The following is a 22,598-nucleotide window of genomic DNA, read 5'->3' on the forward strand; positions in this document are numbered from 1 at the left end:
AGGTCAAAGCTATTTTTCTGGACGATTATCTTAGACTAAAGGCAATATAATTTTGCTAGTGGTTTTCACTCACCTGCAAGTAGGCAGACAGTGGCTTTATGCCTAACATACTATGTAATAATGTTCCATTTGATATTAAATAATGCTAATATCCTGAGCATAAAAGAGATAAATACTGTGAATATGAAAAATACATCATTCTGGTAACCCAGGGTGATAGTAAAAGAATGTAGAAGGGAACACCATAAGGAGTTCAGAGAGGTAAAGATTATCTCTGTGTGTGTTCTGGGAAAAAATCTAGTGAGGAATACATAACTACTTCTGAGGGATAAAATATATGTACCCTTGTTATCACTTCAGCAAATGTATATGCTGTGTTTTATTAAAGTGAAGTTACTGCTCATAATGCAGCAAAAGTCACGGTTAAGTAATATGTAGGACAGTATTTCAATTAAGTTTATTTTTTAAAGATTTAGTAGGGTGGGTTTCTTAATGGACTCTAAAGAAGGAGGAGCTTGTTTTCTGTTGAAGAGCGAATGGTTTCATACACAGAAAAGTTAAGTCATGAAGCAGCTTACAAAACCTTTAAAAGCTGGTTTGGACTTCACATAAGACAATCTAAATACAACTCACAAGTGTGCTGCCAGCATACGTAGAGAATGAAAAAGATGGTACTGACCATCATTGTCCTTGGCTTCAGTGGCAATATGCATTTCACTAGTGAGACTGCAGAAAAGGTGAATCAAAGAGGCATTATTCATGTTTTGGTACGTGGCACATATGCCAATATTATGTGGGTAATAATAATGACCAGCATTTCTAATTGAAGATGTTTGTTTGAGTGCGTCATTTAAAAAAAAAAAAAACGTGGTTCTGTCACACAAACTTGGAGTTGATTAGTTGATTTAGATTCTGCTTTTTATTTCTCTTTGGTAAACACTGGCTGTCTGCCTTCATTTCTTCATGTCTGAGTATATGGTGAGTCTCTGAAAAGAGTGCTGTACTTTAGAATTATGCTTTTGGTAGCTCAAACATGTTTTGGCAGAGATCTAGAAAGAATATATTTACTATTATTTTAACTACAGACTGCACTGGTGGTGAGTAATTTAGGGATGCAGTATTACAGCCCACGACAGTGCTATGTACAAACGTTAAATAATGGTACTACCTGGCACAGTATTTTCACAGATGCTTCAAATGTACATTTAGATTTATGAAGCTTTGAATGCATTTGACACACAATTGTTCTGAAACCAAATTAAAGCAAAGGGTATTACCTACATTGGGATAGTGTTCATTTCAGTATGCTGCAAAAGAGCATGTGTGAACAGTGGATAGGGGACTGGGAATCCATATAGTCTTCACTGAAGTAAAATACATATGTATATATGAATATATATTATATTTTTATTTATATATATTATATTTTTAAAAGGTATTTGTATATATTTATATAGATTTAATATCTATCTACATATATACTGTGGTTGCTACGCAGTACAAGAACACAAATTAAGTGTTTCTAAAAGGAGAAATTTTCATCTCTCATCATTTGTCTGTCATTGTATCTGCTCCTACTCATCATCATCTTTTTGCAGCAGTGTTTGTGCTCTCTCTAGCTCTTGTGAGGTATGAAGAGTCCTTGGCTTCAGTGGCAATATGCATTTCACTAGTGAGACTGCAGAAAAGGTGAATCAAAGAGGCATTATTCATGTTTTGGTACATGGTACATCTTTCTAAAGAAGATCAAATAGGTGGTAAATAATGCTGGTGGGCAATTTAAAATGTTTCATTTGAGGTACTGAAGGGGGAAGTAAAAAAGAGTTTGTATAATCTTGAAACCGACGATTGAGGACTTTTATGCTTGGGTGTATGATTTCTTTTTTTTTTAATACACAATTTTACAAGAATGACGAATACACTCCAAAATCATAGGAATAATTCAAGCATAAGAAATTTTGTCCTGAAGAATGACCTTCCTAAGAAAATGTATGAAAATGCTTAACGTGAAGACTAATGATAAAAATAACTTCTCGGTCATAACTATGACACTGCCCTTCTGATACTATAATCTGTGTACTGGATGTAGCAAATGACTGTGTTTTTAACCCTTCATGCAGTTTTTTTTCTAGCAATTACTGCCTTGTTCTGCTACACCATTGACTTTAAGTATGTGATATGCTGCCTCATGCTTACTTGCAAATTCCATGGAAGTGGCATAATGGTCTTCAACACCAAAGCTAAATTTTCATCTTGCCAAGTAGTTGGCAGACCTTCATGTGCCAGGGTTGGCTTCAGCATTCCTAAAAATTAAATTGATGCTTTGCCAAACTCATTCATGCTGCGACATCATTGACTTCAATGACATTACACAAGATTTGAGGTTAGTCCATTGTACTTCTGTTGCTTGTTTTTTCCAGGCACAGATACAGGAAGGAACAGGGTGGATATAGAAATAGTTGATATCTTCTTTGCCTTGCCTATGATTCATTTTCCTTGTAAATTACTTTCATTGAAGGATATGATATAACATGGCAGATCTCTGGCACAGCTCTTTGTACAAATGAAACACATTATGGAAAAAAAAATTCTTTGTCCACAATAGTCTGACAGTATTGTATTCAGTTTGACATCTGAACACGTAATGGGGCTGCTCCATCTGAAACAAGAAAGGGGCAAAAAAATGCGTTTCGAATAGGATGGCAGTGACCACATAACTTTTAACAACAATGAGGTTTTGTTTGCATTCTTTTTAGATGTCTTGTAACATTGTGGTAATCTTTACAAAGCTTAACCATACCAAGGGGCTTACACAATAGTTTTCTTTGGAGTATTGTCAGATGATGTAGGACACATCAAGTAGAAAAACAGGCAGATTTTGTCTATGCGGCAAACTTGATCTAACCTTATGATTGTTACCATCTTGTCTCATGGAAAGAAGTTTCAGAAGAGGGAAAGCAGCTTAGGCCTGGATTCTACCCTGTGAACAAGCAGTGAAGTGTGAGTTAACAAATCACACTTTTGGAAATGAGGTATATCTCTTCATGTTTTGCTTATTTGTTTTTCATCAGTGATGGAAACATCACAACATTCCATTTGTTTTCCTTCAGCAGCTGCTGGAGCTGGCAGAAAGAAGTAGGACAAAATTAATGCTCCTTCTGCATCTTTTTTTTTTCTTTTAGACGCTTATCCTTCTCTTTTCACCTTGCTTGTCTTTGTTCCCTTTTGACACTGCTCTTGCACTGGCTGTGTCTAACATGCAACTGCTCCTGGGAATATCATCTTCTCCCTCATGTACACCTATGATCCATCTCCAGTACCTACTTAAGAGATTCTCACATGAGCACCTGTAGCAGTTTCTCACGTGTGACTTCCATACTTGGCTGGAGTTCATCATGAAGATCTGTAGAACTGTTTCCCTGCTCTCCCTCACATCCCCCCTTTATCAAAAGTGGATTTGCTAGGAGTCTGTTGGGCTGATCAGCACTTCTTCCCCAGAACTTTGTTTATTGGACTTCAATCTCTCTAATATATCTGCCCCTCCTTTTCTGTAGATAATATTTAAAGGGAAGGGCTATTCTTCTGTTGTGCATTCTGTTTTCTACAGCAAGATCTTGACCCATGACTAGACAGAAAGTAAACTAGGCCTTGTTACCAAGCAGGATGAGGAGGACAAGACATAGGAAAAAAACATTGAAATAAGAGTCTGAGGTCTCGGGACCAGTCCTTTTAAAACTCATGTCATATGGCACCTCTTATTGCAAAAGAATTTATTTCAGGACAGTTTTTCTTGATTTTTCTTTCAATTTCATTGTCAATATCCTGAAAAATCTCTTTCAGTGCTTATGAGAGAAAATTCTATTGTGGTTTAGAGCTGGCATGGAGATCTTAAAACATATGGGACATTAAGCAGTTCTTGAAAGCAGCGCATGTTTGAAGTAAAGTTCTTTTCTTCCTACCACTCCATTAATTTAACACTCAAGGACAGGTCTGTGTGCAGGAGAGACCAGCCATGATGTACAGTGGTTTGAGCAAGTATTTGGGCAGGGGGAAGGGGGGTTTCTTTGGGATGGTGGGAGAAGGGCAGCAGTGGGAGAAGTTTTGACTGTAGATTCATCTTATCCCCAATCTCCCACTTCACTGATCCAGTTGATGGAGGACTGGTGGAATTTTCTTTAGCACTGTACTTTCAGGGTTTGTGGTGGGGGGTGTCCCATCTACTTCTGAGATTGCCTGAAGCCATTCATTGTCCTTTCTCACAGTGTTCCTCAAGTGGAACCCTATGTTCTTCCTGATTCTTCTACTATTTCTTGTGAGATTACTAGCTCTAGTTTTGTTTTATTTTCTTTTTCCCGGTGTTGTTTATTTCAGAGAATATACAATTATGATGGTAGGTTCTTTTCTGTAGAATGTATCTACTCTATTTGGACCTAACACATCACTCAATATTTTTAGGTTTGGTATTTAAGTTTACTGCCCTTTAAGTCTGCTGTCCATTTTTACAACCCAGTGAAGAAACGCAGGTGTCTGGGATCTACTATAACCATTCCAGCAAATGCCACAAACCAAATTCTGTTTATTATAATTAGTGTAACACGGAAATTAAGGATTTGATGGCTGAGCATGGATTTATGCTATTGTCATAGATGCCTTTGGATTGTTTGACTTAGCAAAATTATGCTGCTGTTCAATTAAGCATGCTAAGAAAATAGCGCACAAAACAGGAATAAAATCCTTCAGTATTATCTTCTACATTCTTTTCCATTAAGTCCTAATAACAGTGATGGGCCTACTTTACGAAAAAGAGAAAAGTCACGCTGAAACAATTCATGCATTTTCTTTTTTATATATAAAAAAAATCTTTTCATGAAGCTTCAGTGTGCTGACAGTGCTTTAAAAGAGAGAAGAGAAAAAAGCCTTAATAAGATGCAGAACTCATAGTCTAGCTTATTTCTTATTTACTGCCTATGAAAATCAGGGTTTAGAATACTTTCTCTGGTGGAGATAGAACTTAACATGCATGTGACATTGTGATTTACAGGGCTTTAATTGTCAGAGGGAAGATGTATTGTTCTTCATGTCAAGCAACAGGGCATTTTTTTGGTAGCAGGAGAGAAGCTGTCGTAGCATCAGCCATGCCCTCCCCAACAGGTGGGCAGCTGAGAGGGCTGCTGAGTTTGCTCGTGGACTGTGACAGGTGAAAAATGCTATTTAATGAGTTTTCTTCCCAGTCAATTAGCAGAAGGAGGGAGCTTTCCCATCTGTGCCTGAAATGTGGCAATCGGCAGGCCCTGGTTGTGTCCTTTGTGAGAGTGACGGGCAATTCATAGATTTGAGTGGTGACAGTTACACTGCTGGCAGCAGTCAGTCTTGCTAACCAGTCTGATCTGTTTAATCGTTTAAATCTGAGCTTTGTTTCTGAAATACTTCCCACTGGTGAGAAAGGGCAATGCAGAGGAAAGCTGCTCACAAGGACAGTGCAGTGTAGCTGGGCTGCTCATGTCTTGCAGTGAAATAAAGAGAAAGCAACAGCAGCTCCCAGGCTGTACTTCTGTTCTCATGCACACCACTGAAATATCAGTCACAGATGTGCGTTTATTTGGCACGCCTTCTATCTGCAAGAGCTAGTGGTAGCCTTTTTTGACTACTGTGAGCTTTCTCAGAGAAATAAGTTGTACATGCATCACTAAAATTCTTAAGTATTTTCTGATCTTTTCTCACCCCTTTCTTTCTGGGGTACCACAGTAAATAAAATTTCAATCTGACACCAGAAAGCTCAAAAACCACTGGTATGCAAATAGATCATTTAAGGTGTCTTCTTGTCTACTGTCTCCTCTCAATTCAGAAAGATTTTTTCAACTGTGTATTTTATGTTTCTAGACTCTATTAATCATCCCAATGTACAGAGCTGAAATTTATTCACACATCAGTTCTGCTGAACTACTGGGAATTGGATGATATTAACATATCACATCCTACTGCTGATATAGTGCATTTAGCTGCAGTGATACGTAGACTTTTCACAGCAGAGAGGGCAAGACAGGTATCTGTGCTTTCTATGTAGCAAGTCAAAAATTCTTTGCAGGTTTTCCTGTAGGGTTTGATTCATAGAAGATTCTTAGCTGAATGCTGTTTACTTATGTACTGGATGACATTCCTTTGCCTGATAGCAGTGTTATTCTTGTTAATATTAATTTTTCAGTTATCTACTCTGTTTATTTTTCACTTTCTAAAAACTTTTTTCCCTTGTAATTTAAGCAGTGTTATTTCATGACTTCTGCTTTTATGAAATAGCATAACTACACTTTTGAATGGAAAGGGTTGCTTTGTTTTTCTTTTCTTTCCTTTCTTTTAAACCTTCAGTTCTGTGAAATATAGCCACCTTGGGGATTCCTTTGAAAAACCTGATAATGAATGTAAGATGTGAGTGACTGGTGTGTGATTGTGTTGATGTTTTCCCTTCTCTTGAGCCCAGTTTGAAATTCAGCTCTGCACAGCAGGGATTGTCCTCAGCCACATACGACTATTTTGAGGGTTGTGTGCTCGAGTAGCCGTGCAGGCTCTGGGCAACTGGCAGCAGTTTGTCATGACTGCCTTTAGGCTAGTAAACCTTGGGGATTTTAATCCCTGTCCTTCTCTGTCAATCAACTCCACTCCAGTTTTTAATGTGGTATTAAATATTTTCAAACAAATGGTGTTTGCTCTGCAGTAAATGCAAAAACACCGAAAGGCAAAATGAGTAATGGAGGGTTTCACCTATTTTCCCTGGCTGTGTCACTGAAAATTATTTACTCTGTGATATAATTGTTTATATTTAAATCATCACGCTCGCTCGCCTATTTTCTCATTGTTTTATTTTGATTGAGTACTTCGATGCTGTGAATCCTGGCTGCATTTAATTCATTATAATCATGTGAAACTAAATCCTGAATGGCTTCCAAATGAATATTATTTAATTTTCCTTGGCATTCACACAAGCAGCTTCTTTGCCAGCTGAGTAGTAAGTACACACACATTTTTTCACTTGTGTGACATGGTCAGATTTTTAGAGCTGTTCTCTTTTTCAGTTTCTGAAGTATGAAATACAGTGCTTTGAGTATTATTGTCAACATTTTTTCCTTCCTTTTAGTTCCAAAATGTGAAAAGTAAAGACTAAGTAACATTAATGAGTTTTGTTTGTTTGTTTCATTTTGTTAATGTTGCAAAAGTTGAAAAGAGAGTTTCCACACTTAATAGCCAGGTACTGTGCAAAAAAGATCAGACATAATGGATATTCGGGGAGAACAAACTGATGGTTTTACTCCTCATTTTATTGTACTGTTATACAATATGGAAGAAAAGAAAAACAGATTTGTACTGCTTTAAACTTAAAGCCATGCTACTTAATTGTAAAACCTCCCATTGTAACAATGACAGGTCTCCAAAGTGAATTAGTTTTGATTTTAGGCTTCTTTTGCACCCTTGTTTTTTCTTTGGCAAGGCAGTGAATATGATTTACGGTATCTATAGACAATTAGTGCTAAAATGGTAGAAAGCTGGTGGCAGAAAACAGGTTAGAAACAAATTGTGCTCAAATCTAAGTAAATTCAGGAGGAGAGTGATGTATTTTTATTATCTGATGCAGCAGAGGAATCAATGTGGCTTTCAGAGGCTTTTGTGACAGCTGAAGTCATGCAGATTGGTTGTCAGCCAAGACATGGAAGGTTGCTCACAACGAGCTGGTGGAGCTGCCCTGCAAACTGTACTGTGCTGAAATCAAAGCAACAAAACCCAGCTTCTGCTGGTTTCTTGCACTGGAAATAGGCAAAGAGTCTAAACTGTAGGGCTTTGGGTAATTCTTTCTGAAGGAAGGACACTGTAGCTCTTGTTCTGTGGCACTGCAGCAACTTATGCACCTTTTATACTTGGATATTGGACCCACTTGTTTTGTATTCGTCTTCTGAGGATTTGTTACTCTATTTTAGAAGGGTTAGACTTTTGAAAATGGAATGTGGAATCATCACTTGGGAGACCTCCCTCTCTTGCAGTAAGATTATATGATGAGTAACAGCTTTCATGATATGATAATGGGGCTAATTCCATGGTATCTTTCTCCTGCCCTCCTCATGAGTACCTAAAGCTATGGCTTGAAAGAGGAAAAGCTGCACAGTGGATTCCATGAGGGGAAATGTTCAGAGCGTGGAGGTCCTCCTTTAATATCAACATAGGAGTACATATGCTCCTACGTACAGTTATCAAATGGGAATTCAAAAGTTAAGAGACAGTCACAATAGGTGAACAGAAAAAAACAACAGCAAAACAGAAATGGAGGAAAGACTTAGACTTCATGAGATGTTGGAGACAACACTTGCATCCTGTTTTGGTATGACAGTAAGGAGCTGTGTTAAACACAACCTTCTGCATTGGCCCCTATGTGTTCTGCTAGTCTGAACAGGTGTATGATTTCTAGAACCCTTGGTTCTGCTTGCTGGCCTGAGAGCTGAATTTCATGAGAAATGTTCTTTAACATGTCTTTATTTCCTGTAGTCAGAATTATTTTTTCAAAGACCTTTTTTTCCCCTTGCTTTTTTCCATGCTGTTATTACGATTATCTTCTCAGTCACCTAAACAGAGTGCATTCTGCACAGTTTTGACCCAGTATTCATCAGGCTGTCAGACTCCCATGGTACAATTACAGAGTGCACGAGGGAGGTTTAAAAATGATTTGGTCCCCTAGTTTTTAACAGTTCTACATATGATTAACTGCGAACTGACTCAAAATGCTGCCGTAAGCACCATCTTTATATTCCACTAGAGATGTGCTCTCAGGAGAACGATGATACATTTATGGTATTTGGGTGGGAGGGAGATTAGAAAGTGTAAAATAATTTCTTACTCATAAATGCCTGATAAATTATATTTTCATTTTGTAATAAAACACTTAGTTTCAATAAGGATACACATTAGTGGATTGTCAGAAAATGGTAATATATTTCTAATCCTTACTGAAGGATAACGGAGTGAAACAGATGCTTTTGGAAATTTTCATACAAATATTTGGATCTTTGTTCATAGGAATTCTAGTACTGAACCCGTTCATTTGTATTCCCCTTTCATCATCTCACTGCCATTAATTCAGAACCTCACGTTACTGAATTGCAAAGTCTGCTTTTGTTTTCATTTAAATTGCAGAATGTTAAATAACAGTGATACGTTATACACAGATTACAGTACCATTTTTTTTTCTCCTTAAAATAAGAGAAATACGACCAAAGGCCCTGTTCTTCCCCTGCCTTGAAAGGTTGGTCCAAGTTCAGCTCTGTCCTCCTGCTTCCTTTGTACTCTTGTGTCATATTTCTTGTAAGATATACAGTCGCAGACTTTGTGTCACTTTCTGCAACAACCTCGTTGTGTGCCTCTTTCCATAACCTATCTAGTTTGAGGCATGCTCTTTGAATGTCCTCACTAGCCTGGATTAATTTCTTATGTAGAAAGATAATGAAGGAGCAACGGATGTTATGGGGTTTCCAGTAACTTCTTTCAGTCTGAAATTTCACCTTTTATACGCAAAGGTGATTTCATCATAGGGATGCTTGGACAACTCGTAAGTTTCTCCTATGATTCTAGTAATTTGGCTTCTTCCATTTCGCTTTTATTGCATTTTGAGCTGGATCATCACGCTGTGTCTGAAAACCTTCCTTGTGCGCTTGACATTCTTCAGGTTTGAAGAACAGTATCAGGGGCACAAGGCTAAGATATGAGCATCATGTCCTTGGGCACAGAGGTGATTCCAGTTAAATCCTTGTTTATGTATCACACTTATCTTATGGATCTTAGCCTTGCCTTCTGAACTTCAGAAAACTTGCCTGCTACGCATGTGGTTACAGTTGGTTAGGGATTTTCAGTATCTATAAAACACGCTTTTGATACAGCTCCCTACAGTCAGCAAGGACAAAATCCAGTAGATAAACTAAGTACATGTGATATTCACAGTAAATAATTTAGCTGTATTTACTTCACTCATTACAATCTTTGTTTATCAGAAATAATCGGTATATTTACTGATATTATTCTTACAACTTGTATGCTACATCCTGCACAAAGGCTCATCAGCAGTTTTGTTTCCTGCCATTCACTTCACACGAGGGGCTGAAAGGTGGAGAACTGCATTCTTGTCAACCAACTTGGAAGTCTGGAGTGCTGCTACCTGAGCTAAAGAATGAAAGTAACATTTTGAAATGTGATTTCACTTGCTTAGTGGCTTTTGCTGATGTTTAGATTTCTAGCAGGGTAGCCTTTGACTTCAGTTTTTTCTACCTCTTTCAGGTTTCTGATGTTTTCATGAAACATCCAGGATTCAGCAGCCTAAAATAAAGGATTAGTGTGTGTTTCTTTTTGACAGCTACATATCAGTATGCCATCAGCTGTGATGCTGAGCTGATGTGGATTCTTTGGCCAAGTGACTATGTCCAGTGTTTTTTGAGGATGTGCAGTCCCTGGGTGATCTGTGGATGCCTTTTTAAATTAGGAACATTTTGCATGGACAGAATAGATTTAACAACGTTCTTACTTCTTTAAGGCAAGCTAATTCATTTGTTTCTCTTAGGTTTATGAATTTTGAAGTATAAGGCTAGGCTTCAAATAGCTGATCAGCTTGCTTGACAGGAAGAACTTGCATAGATACCTATGTTTCTAACATTGTCTCTTTCAATACAATCTGAAAGGAGGTATGCAAGAAGTAGGTGGCATGCTCGAAGTAATAGCCTGAGGGAGCGGTCACAACTGAACACTATCGCACCAGACTTAAACAGAGAAAAGTATTCAAGGTGTGACCTGATGTGGGCTCACTGAGTATTGTAGTAGGTATGTGAATGGATACAGAACAGTCATAGCTCCCTTTTCTCTTGCAGCAACTCAGCTCATTCTGCCTTCTTCCTTTACATACACTTGTACCTTGGCTTGTAAATTACAGAACTTAGAAGTCATCCAAACACAAATGCTACATTCAAGTATGAGGAAGTAGAAACTATTCTGCTATGTTATCTTTGCCTGCTTACATAAAAAGAAATTCCCTGTGGAATTATCTAATTCCCTTTTAAAATATTTTTAAATAACTGATCTCACTGATTCGATTCTTCTATTCAGTTATTTTCTTCATTTGTAATACAATATATATTTATGAACTGGTAATACTCACGGGTTGCTTCTGAGACAGCAAGCATTTCACACATTGGTTCGGAGGGCTCTACTCTAGTTGTCAATGTTTGGTGAAATATAATATCTGTATCATTCTTCTGAAGAGAGACAGCCTTACCAGATTTCACCATTAAATTAAAAAAAAAATAATAATAATAATTAAACCATGCCTGTATAGCTACTAAGACCTTGTTCTGTATATGTGGTAGGAATTCAGTTGCACTGAAATAGATGTGTATATTACTTTTTGTTTTCTTCCTGCCTCCCCAAAGCACAAGGGATAGAGAAGGCCTGAAAAGACATGCATAGTATGGGTAATTGACTTACCACTCATGTGTTGGACAGTTCCTTGTATATGGGGGGGAAGGCTGTGGACTGTATGGTGGCATTGCTCTGGCTGTTTTGGGGTATGAACTTGTCCTGTAGTCCTGGAGGAAGGAGGTGCTGTGAGTTAGAGTAGCCTGTAAGCTATTAGACCACTAGGAGATGGGTGACTTGTGCACCTTCCTTCTTCTGGACCAAGTCCACTCAAGTGTACTACTTAATTCACCTGGCACAGCTCGTGGATCTAGCTGCTGATTTTCTGCAGTTCCAGTTAAACAAAACTCGGCTTCTTAATCTGAACCAGTCTCTTTTCATGTATGTCCTTGTCTCTGTTCTCTTTAAATTAGCATATTTTAGAAAGAGTTTGACAAAAAATGACCGGAGGAAAAAAAAAAAAGAGCAGATCCCTGGGGAGCTGTTACAGAAGGAAGTTGTGCTTGCTTTTTAAAAGCAACTAGCAATGGGAAACAATCATTTCGTAGATTTACTGTTCTGCTTTCATAGTGCAATGTTACTGATTGCAGAAAATTTTATGTTGCTCTTCTATAAGGGAAAAAAAGAGTTGTCTGATTCTTTAGAGATTCATGCTTGTAGCGTGATCGTCTCGAGCTCAGACTTTGGTACCGTGACCAACAGGATGGATCTCATGTAAACAGGAGTTAATCAGAGATTTGGACTGCTGTGGGTCTTAGTTGCTGAGATTATGCACACTGTGTCTAGTGAATCTAGGCCCTAGCTAGCAATATAACTTGTCTCAGTTGTGAAACCCTTTGGAAGATTACTTTAGTTGGCTGGAGATGGCTTGTTTGAAATAGAATATGAAAGGACAGTCTCTAAATGGACTCACATTATTGATCACACACATGTAATGTATTAACTTCTCAAGTACATGAAACCAACCTCCATAGAAAACAAAATAAAAAAGGGGAGCTTTAGTAATCACCCGGGTGGCTGATAATGTTTCAGATCATTATTAGCTTTATGACTTTAACGAAGCTCACACAGCACTCTAAAAAGATATTTTCCTCATGCATGCATTTCACTTTGCTACAAACATAATGTAAGGGGCCTGGCACTTCTGTCTTTGCTGAAGCTCAGACTGAGTAAACGGAGAAAGTGTGAAAGATGAAAGGCTATTTCTTCACCTCTGTTCATCTCTGAATTATGAGTCTCTGAGTGCAGCAGCTTCATGTTGGAACAAGTCTAGACCACACTAATTCCTCCTACTCCCGTTGCTCTTTTTTCATCTTCTCCCAGAACTCGCACAAGCTCTGGTCAGGTGCCCTGAACTTCAGACAGCCTGCGTGACTAACAAGTTTCAGTGCAGGTGGGAATCTCCCGCTGCCTTGTTACAGCAGCACCAAAGGGACTAACAACAGGGCTACAAGGGAAATTTAGTTGTAAAGAGAAGTATTTTTATATTATGAAACTCTCTGTATCTGCTAAATCTCAACAATTTTACCCTTTTAAGCTCTATTTTGTGGTTTTCTTTATTCTTTTTATTATTAATTTAATGATAAGTGCTTTTATTAGTTTTCTAGTGACTTGACTACTGCAAAAATGCTCGAATGGCAGAGAGAAACACTTGAAAGAGGTCAGAAATTTAGAAGTGTTCAGAGTCCTTTTTATAAAATGAATTCTTTTCATCTGTGTCAGGTGCTGAAGTAGCAGGATTGCATTTCCAGCTTTGAACGTAGCTAGCATTCCCATTAAGAGGAGTTTTGGAGGCTCCTCGTATCCTTCTCTATTTCATTAAAACTCATGTGTTGACTTCGCTTCGCTAATAGTTGTCAGTCAGAAGAATTTATGGGAATTTGTGCACTGTGCTTTTGTATCAGGTTGAACAATGACCATTCCTACTGACATGAAGGCACCTTTGCCATGGTGAGAGCAACAGCTGATCCACTATCCCCTCAGAACTGGATAGACCAGAGTTCCTCATTTGGGAAGAAAACTGTAGATACTACTGCAGTTCTGCCTTTGCACTGTGTGGTTGTTGTCTAAAAGGGAGCAAATATTGTCACATTGAGGAGGAGAGAGAACCTCAGTCACTGTACTTCAAAGGCATAAGTGGAGATAACATTTATTCCCAAAACTTGCATCCTGTCCTATGTGACTGATGATTCTAGAGAGGGGGGAAAAAAAAAAGCACAACAAACAAAACTTATGTAATTTAATGTCCTTGACTGCAGCAATTCCATTATGATGAAACCGAAAATAGAATTTCCTGTCCTGTGGCTTGGCACACAGTCTGAGAGCATCATGCCTGTTGTTAATGCCATGGTTACTAAAATATATAGAGAGTAACTAAGCTGTGTTTCTCAGCGGTGTTTCAGGTATCAGCATCCAGCCAGACAGGTGAAGGCTGCCTTCCTTGAGGTAAGCCTGCATGCCTGCCAGGCAGCAAGGTGGCTCGTAACACAGCTGAAAAGCACAGGTAGCAGATAATTTTTGTTTCCTATTGCTTTCAGGGGGAAAAATACTGTTGATGCTTCAAATGGATCTGAATACAAGCTTGGTAGGTGTTTAGATTCTGTTGTTTCTTACTGTATGTAATATGGAATTGTTGTTTTATCTTTTGCTTTTACTTTATTGAGTCTGTTGCATGTAGCAATAGTGAGGAGCTTTGTAATACTGGAAACACTACCATTGGTTTGTGATGTCATTGTGCTCTGGGTAATCAGCTGACACAGTCCTCCACTGAGGATGATGCTCATGAGTTGGCCACTGAGTTTTCTTAAGGCTCTTAAGTTTTCTTAAAGTTGTCCCACAAGAAAGTCATTTCCATTTTGAACAATTTAGTTTAGTGTTGGTAATTCAGCATTCTTACTTCATTTTAATGGACCTAACATTATATGCCCTCTCATCTTCCCTCTCCCCACAGTTTGTATTCACTATAGTGTTGTCACACATTTTTGCTTAGTAAGCCCTATGTATGTTTTTGGGTGGGGATCCTGTGATTTAATCATCTGTGGTATGCACGTCCGCATTTGAATTCAGCCACCTTTGCAGTTTGGAGAAGTAGCACTTCTAGAAAATGATTCACACGTTCATCCTCTGACAGATGTCTGGAGCTGATCGGGTGAATCACAGCCCAGCAATGCCCTTCTCTCGTGGCGAGTCCAGGCAGCTAGCCAAGACGTGGATCTGTCTGCATTGTAGTAGTCTGAAGCTGTGTCCTTAAAATAAAATGTCATTGCTGTCATTTCCTGAACAATGCAAGCTGTGGTATTAGGTTGTTTGATAATTGCTCAAAAAGTGAGAAAGGTATGACTTAGAGCTTATGCCATGCAATAGTGAACTTTATTTTGATGTATATATTATTATATAAAATTATATATAAATATATATCTAATATTTATTATTTTAATATATAAATATTTTAATATTTGGAGAGATTTTAATATATATATATTGTAGGCATATAGAAACTTCTGTTCATTGACTATAAAGGCAGACGCTCCCTCTAGTGACTAAGACTATTTTCTTGTAGTGGCAAAGCTTTGCTGGGCTTTCTGCCATGTTTTACTATCTAGTTGCTTGAATCCCTCAGATCTCAATCTTAAAATGAGTAATATGAAATAAGGATAAAACGTCAAGTATTGCGTGCCTCCCTCATCTTTCCCCTTGTGTGTGTAGCAGAAGGAGTCAGAACATGCATTAAGATAAAACGTAGAAGAAACTTAAGCTAAATATTTTCTTTTAATTAATGTCAAGTGTTTCATAGTCTATGAATCAGAAAACTATTCCTTCAAATTAAACCTCAGGTGGAAAACTGTAGTACTTGTGAGCACTTTTGAACCTGGAGATGTTCAAAAATTCTTTGCATGTGTTGAACAGCAGGAATTCAAAAACGTATGCGGGCACTTCAAATTCAGGTCGTCATTCCTTTTTTGATACTTTTGCTAATCTTTTCAGTACAGTTATTAAACTTAGCAGACTGAAGGTATATGGCATCCCAAAACACTTTGTAACGTCATTATGTAGAAATAAGATATCCACAAACTGTCTAGATAACCACATATATACACATATACATAGTAAGAGGATGCAAGCTTTGAGCATCTATAGCAGCACTGGGAAGGAGGAGAGGGGAGAGCAGAGTACACCTGCGTGCCATGTGAGATGCCCTGCAACGTACATCCTTCTTCCTTGTCAGGCTGTGGCATCTCTGCACACTGTCCTTCCTGAAGGCAGCTTTTTGAGGCTGTGTGTGTTCTAAAGATCTTAAATATTGTTTTAAAAATACATATTCTGCAGTTTTGTGTGTACCTGTAAATCATGCTCAAAAATGAATTGTATTAGAAGTAGTATATATACAGGTGAAAAAAAAGGTATAAATCAGTATATATGCCTAGCAACATTCTATAATGAATTGTGAAATCCACAGCTGTGAATAGTGCTGCAGTAATGCTCTGTCTACACCATTGTCAAGCTCTGGTAGTTGTGTCAGCAGAGGATTTTAAGGGGATTTAGAGAAGAGGATGGATAAAGGGGGGCGGGGGAGGCTGAAGAAATTTCTCCCAAATATCATGTTGATATCATAATCTTGTGCTCTGTATTTGTCCTGACTAAAAACAATATGAAATGGGTAAGCTTCTAGTTTCATAGTCTGTGTCCCTTCTCCCTCCTTTTCCTTTCCCCAGTCTTTCTCCACACAAGGGTAACAAATTGAAATCCTGTTGTAAAGGCTCTGTGGACATCAGCATTCAAAACCAAGAAAAACATGTATAAGTGAAATGTATGTTCCACTTAGGTGCTCTGGGAATATCAGTAATATTTTTTCATTTTGTAGCTTGTATTTGTACAGCTGAATGATGCAGTGATGCAGTACAACTGGAACCAGCAGCAGCCTCTGTCTCTGTGCATCTTCCTCTTTTCCAGGGGAAGAGAGCAAGGAAGAATTTGCATGTTTCAGCAATCTTTCTTTTGAATGTGTACCAATGTACAGTGTAAGAAAAAGTAACTGAAGGTAATCAACTATGCTTGATTACATTTTAAAGTAATCTGAAACTGGAGCTGAGTCCAAAAAACTTGTTACAGTTATAACTGATTGTCTATTGAAAATTACTTTCTTAGTGTTGCCCTTGGCAAAACCGTTTGCCTGCTGTAAAAGTAAAGTAAAGACTCCTTTTCTTCTTTTCATGCCATTTTCTCAGCATTAGTGGGCATGAGTGTGAACAGCAAAATCATGTTGTTTTAGGGCTAGACTCCAATACAGATAACCCCCTCTGTGAAAGGATGCCTCTTAGATTACCTCTTTTAGAGTCTGACAGGATATGTTTACATACTCGTTGGTGTTTCCATATGCCTTTGATCATTTGGAAGTTTAAGTGTTGTGTACTTACTTTTTCATTTCCAGCTGTGCATTGTGGATTTTGTGCAGTAAAATGTTCTGCTTGTCTGCTTCAAAATTATTGGGTGAAACTAAACCCTCAGCAACTGCATTTACTTTTCCTTGTTTAGGGGTGGTCAGTGGAAGGAGGTCTGAAGGAGGGTGCGTTCTGAGGAGGTGAAATTGGCCCCTACTGTTTTTATTATATGGTACGCAATTAGCTTTGCTGAGGTTCTCTCAAGTGGAATGCTGTTTGTTGGCCGTTACTGTGCAGCATCAATAGGGACAAATACGGTTCAACCAGGTCATATTCAGGAATGTTAAAAATCAGGTAAGATGTCAGCATCCTGAAATACAGTATGGATGTGGTCATTCCTGAGGACACTGTTTGCATGTAAATATCACATCTTTGAGGAAATGGGAAGGAATTTATCCATCATGAACGTTTCCATTCCTACTTCAAAATAAAGTGTTTTTCTTCAAGCTGCATTGAATCAGCAGGATGCAACCCATCCATCCCTACAGTTCCCTCATTGCTGCTGCTTTCCTCTAAGACTGTAGCAATTAGCTGATAACCCGTTACAATAGCAGATCATTACTCCCTCTCCTGCTGGCTCTACTTAAAGAAGAGAAAAATATTTTGGATGTAAAATGGTTATTTATCTAGTTTTTATTTGATGATCAGCGCTTGTATCTTCAAACTGAAGGTATGGGTGCCATGTCAGACATGTTTAATGAAGCAGATTTTTCATTGTGATCCATCTTCACCTCATAACCATTGCTGTTGCAGAACCAAGGCACTCGGGTTTGTGATCTTTGGCCTGCTTCTGCTGTAGTGTCTGTGATTAGCTTTGTGCTTCTTAGTTAAAATCATGGTGATGATTTTGAAATGACTGAGAACAGAAGTGCACAGCGTGATGCTGCACTGATGAAGTTATTGTGATTTCTGTCTAAATATCATCTGCTATGAGCTTCAAACGGGAACAAGATTTTTAGGTTTATAATCTTATTAATAAAGGGTAAGATCTGCCCTGCAGCCTCAAAAAGAAATTCATTAACTTTTGTTTTTTTTACTCGATGTATTAGTTTTTCAGGTAAGGATAGGAGGATTTCCTGTAGCTGAGTATGTACTTCAAAAAACGGTTTCAGAATTATTGCTTGCAGCTATTTTATTTTTGCTTCCTCAGCACTGGGAACGTCTAAGCAGTGGAACGCTGACCTGATCTGTAATTCTGTCAATACTTCAGTTCCCATCATGGCTGTTCTGATTTGCATTGCTGCTGAGGTTCAATCAAGACCTCAAACATTAGTGAAACAAGGTGTTTATTTTCACATTGCTTTTTAAATTTTTTTGTTATAAGAAAAGTCTGATACTTTTCTTTAAATTATAGAATTCTTAATATTTCCTGTGAGTTCTCTTGTTCTGAGTCATCCTTCTCCTGAAAGTATTTGTGCACTGTGTGAAAACTGATTTTCCTATGATATAACATAAGGGCAGAACTTAGCTCAACTTCATTTCATCCCAGTAGTGTCCTGTTTGAGATAGCTTTTCATAATATCTATCAAGTCAGACCTTGTTTCTTAAACCTCTGCATTTCTCCTGGGGTTTTCTCAGAGGTCAGACCTGGTGGAAAACACTGTCTTCGACAGAAAAGCAGGAAGATGCTGAAGCTGTATCAGACCTGTATTTATTGCAAAAAGAGGCAGCCGTGATAATGAAACAGGATGCTTTCAGCATTACCCCACATTCCTAGCTTAAAGACCGAAAATAAAGTCATTGCTGTTTGTCTTGGTTTTCTTCTGTAACAGCTCATCACTTCAGCAATCTCATTAACACAGTGTCGTGGTTTTAAGTGGCTGTCTGCTACCAGTGGTTGCCGTTTAATTATAAATCAGGAAATGTTTCTAAAAGGCATCTGTGCAATGGATGTCATTTTATAAATGTATTGGCCGAGCTCACCTCAGTATAACTACAGTAAACTGGAAGTATGAAGTGCTATGTTTGTGTACTTCTAGTAGCATTTTTTCTTTTTCTCACTTTTGTGATAGTTGACCTGCTTATCTTGTATTCTTTTCTCTGATTTGTATGCTTTTCCTTTTTCCATCCGAGTGTTACAGGGCCGCGTGTGCTTCCTGACAGCCAATTAATTGGCTGCTCCTCACACGGCCCAGAATAGAGGCAGCAGTCCTACACGCACCGTGCTTGTCCATTGATGTGTACCGCAGACATCCTCAGAATGGGGACATGTTTCCCTGGTCTCGTGGCTGCATGCTGTTCACATCAATTTCCCATTAAAAGGTAATTTAAAGGTATCGCCCCAGGCAAACTCAGGAGAGTGTTATAAAAAGAGTTTAATTAACAGTTCAGAGTAATATAATCTAAGGTTGAATAGTCCGCAACCAGCTCTTTTTTTTTTTTGTTCGCATTTGTCATTTCCTTTACTCGCAGAATAGAGGAGATTTCCTTGTTTGGTAAAGAATGTGGCGAAATAAGTCTTTGAAGAAGCTTTGTTGTACGTGTCCTGGAGCGAGAGCCGGGCGTTATCGCACGCTTTGAACCCCTGCTGCTTATCTCCCCTCTGCGTCAGCTCACCTCTGTGGTCAGCGCGTTTTGAAGGAAGAGATTCATGGCACCTCACAACTGGGCTGTCTGTGCTTTGCAAAACCTTTACTGCTGCTCAGAAATGTGTTTAGCCAACATGTTCCAAAATACAGAAATAGATATTTTCATGTGGGAAATTCTGGTAGGAAGTGGGACAAGCAGTGGTGTAGGAGGATTTGTAATCAGTGAGAGGTGTTGTCCCCCTTTCCTTTTGTGCTTGGCTGTATTTTTGACAAAACTTTATTTGTGGGGATTTTTCTATCTCTTCTTGTTCACCCCCCTCCCCCCATGTTTTTGCATTGTGAAGGTTTCTGCACACATCCAGCAGGCTGAATATAGCAGGAGATGTTACTTCCATGACTCCTAACAGCTTTCAAATCAGAATGATTTTCTGTCACGCTAGCCTGACCTTTTCCTGGAAAAATTTATTACCTAAAAGAAGGAGGAAGAAGAAAAAGAATAAGACATATAAATGAATCTGAGGAAGTATCTTCCTTGAGGGCTAAAGATATACAGTACTTGTTGTCATTTAACCGTCCACCCACCTAATTCATTCTAAAATGCCAGCTACAAGTGCAACAATTTGTGGACATGACATATCTTGTGTGCTTGGTACATTAGGTCTACAAGTCTGACAATTTTATTCTCTCACAGAGATCTGTCTTGCTTTCTTGGATCTGCCTCACTTTCTTGGATCTGCTTCCTTCTCTCTTCCTGTAGGAAATACATAATTTCATAAACTTCTGTTTTTCATATAACTCATTTCTGAGAATAGAGTGGAAGCAGTGACTGAACTCCTGTTTTGCTCTGTGGATGAGTGTATTAAATCAGTCCACAATTAAACGTGCCTGGGATGTATTCTGCACAAGTTAAATAAGCTTGACTTGTCAAGGATTGAGTTTGTTTTGATTTCAGAGAAAATGAGACAAGGAGCACCTTGGTCTTTATTCTTTTTTTCTGGCAAGTTTTTAGCTACATTATGACAAATAAAAAAAATCATAAACCCAACAACAATGATAAATTAAAAAAAAAAAAAACAACATATCAAGGGGCAAACCAGGAACCTTTCTACATAATTAACAGAAAGACCTCTTAAGAAATGCTTGAAGTGACTACCTCAGTGGAAATTGTTGCGGAGCTAAATCAGCTTTTGCAGTGTCTAATTAGCACTGCCACAACATTCAGTTAGTTTGTTAATTATGATTCTGCTTCTCCCTCTAGTCACCGTGTCAGGTAAGAACATAAGTTGGCACACACCTCCGAACTATGCATCAAACCTGCTCCCTTTCATCATGTTCTAACAATAGGAGGCCCTAAAGGTAGTTAAAATAAATTTTAACAATTGCCTTTCTGAAGATGTAGTAAGCTTATGAAGCAAATGTTAACTTATATGTCTATTTCAAACGTATGATGGGTTTATCACTGTGGAATGGTTTGAGGGGAGTTTGTCTAGTAGAGCTAAGACTAAAAGTAACATTTTTTCAAGTAAGCCTGAAAAGCTCCCATCATGCTGACGTCAGGGACTTTCCAAAGTGAGCATAACCCAGGCAGGCTCAGTGTTCAGTGCCAGGAAACTCTGACTTCAGGGGTCTCATGCACTCATGAGTTCCAGGGAGTGGGTGAGGAAAATTAAAAATAATTTTAAATGGAGCTGTGCTTCTCAGCTGTAGTGCGGGCATGCTGTCTCATGAAAATCATTGCTTTGTAACTCTTTTTGGTTGCAGTATCAGGCTCCCGATCTGTATCTGTCTTGTAGAGACCCTGTGTATCCAAAGACGTGATGTTTGCTTGTCCTGCAGAGGCAATAGCACTACTGTGGAAATAGACCCCAACTTTCCTCTGTGCACACTTAGCCCTTCACTGCAGCATGGTAGTCTGCTGCTGCCTGAGCGCCAGAGGTGATGTGAGCAGGGACAGGCACATCAGTCAGCTGTGTCTTATTCTCTGCTTTCTCTTTGCTCCCAGGTAACTGCTGACCTATACAAACTGTGTGTGTTGCTCTCTGAGCAGGCCTGGCTAGCACACACAGCAGTTTGGAAGCAAAGTTCTGCCTATCTGCAGTAACCATCTGCTCCGTGAGGAATGAGGAGAAGCAGTCTAAGCTTCTCCTGTGATGCAGGCCTGAGAACTTGATAGCCCAGATAAAGATAAAAAGGAAGAGGTGGGATGGTTCTCCTCAGTTGCACAGTAGGAATCGCTGTCTAGCTGTAAGTCACACAGGCCTGAAACTACCAATTTCCAAGAAGGACAGTACGTTATGCCTGTGTCAGACTGTTACTCCATCTTGCACTGTGCTCTCCAACTTCTATTACGGCAAGAGCCAAGTCCAAGACAGTGTGCTGCAGACAGTTTACCTGCTGAGAGGATCCCTTGACATCTTGTCCCTGCTGTCCTGAACACCAGCTTGGCTTGCCTCTCACAAGTTGGCCCAGCTAGCTGGGACAGTGAACTTTCTGTGGAAGCGTCACTGATAACTGATGACATCTGATGCTTTTCAGCCTTAATACATGTCAGAGTGGCAGTCTGCATTTAAGGCATGGCTGGCTATCTTTGTGCAAAGGTGACTGGAGAATAAGAATACAAGAGGTGCTCTGCCTGCCCAAAACATTATGTATTTTTAAACCTGGAAAACAATGAAATGAGGCAGGAATTAGCAACCCCAGTACTTTCATTATTATTGTATTTGAATTAAAATTTCCATACTCTGGAATATGGTGGCTGTGATTAAATAAACCCCTTCTTCAGCTATAATGGATGAAATTAGGAACAAGAGGAGCTTACACTCAGGGAAGAACTGAAGAAGTGTGAGCTCAAAGTGGCACCAAACTATTTAGAGGAGTGCGTGAGATCTAGAGGGAGCAGATCTGTTAAGTGCTAGTGGATCTGCAAACAGTTAAGCTGTGCAGAGGTGGATTGGGCCATACTGTTGCACTGAATGTCTCTAAATGAACATCCTTAATTACCACTAATACAGCCAGGAGGAAAACAGTGCATTGCAGTTCTCAAATCCATTTGTAGTGATCTTTCATTTCATGAGCTGTTCTGTCCTTTGTTGTAACTTCCAAAGTTTTAATTATTCTTGCCCATAGTTAAAATTATGCCTGTGTGAGTAAATGTGTGTTGTATCTTATGTCAGAGATAATTGGTGGCTGCCTCAAGAGA

The 22,598-nt window shown here is 38.8% G+C and overlaps 1 protein-coding gene and 1 long non-coding RNA gene across 4 annotated transcripts in view; both read left to right on the forward strand.

Moving 5' to 3' along the window:
• Window positions 1-14,780, forward strand: part of LOC110395262 — an 82,891-nt gene extending 68,111 nt beyond the window's left edge. Inside the window, exons 2-4 of one of the 2 annotated variants that reach the window (XR_002436269.1) lie at window positions 13,825-13,878; window positions 13,971-14,017; window positions 14,564-14,780. This is a non-coding gene — a long non-coding RNA (uncharacterized LOC110395262). Of the gene's footprint in view, window positions 1-13,742; window positions 13,879-13,970; window positions 14,018-14,563 lie in introns of those variants that run through there. The other variant, XR_002436268.1, reaches the window with a different exon arrangement.
• SASH1 (SAM and SH3 domain containing 1) overlaps window positions 1-22,598 on the forward strand; it is a 540,276-nt gene that overhangs the window by 79,091 nt on the left and 438,587 nt on the right. The window lies entirely within an intron of this gene.

This window comes from Numida meleagris, chromosome 3, assembly GCF_002078875.1.
Source record: "Numida meleagris isolate 19003 breed g44 Domestic line chromosome 3, NumMel1.0, whole genome shotgun sequence".
Taxonomy (NCBI): Eukaryota; Metazoa; Chordata; class Aves; order Galliformes; family Numididae; genus Numida; species Numida meleagris.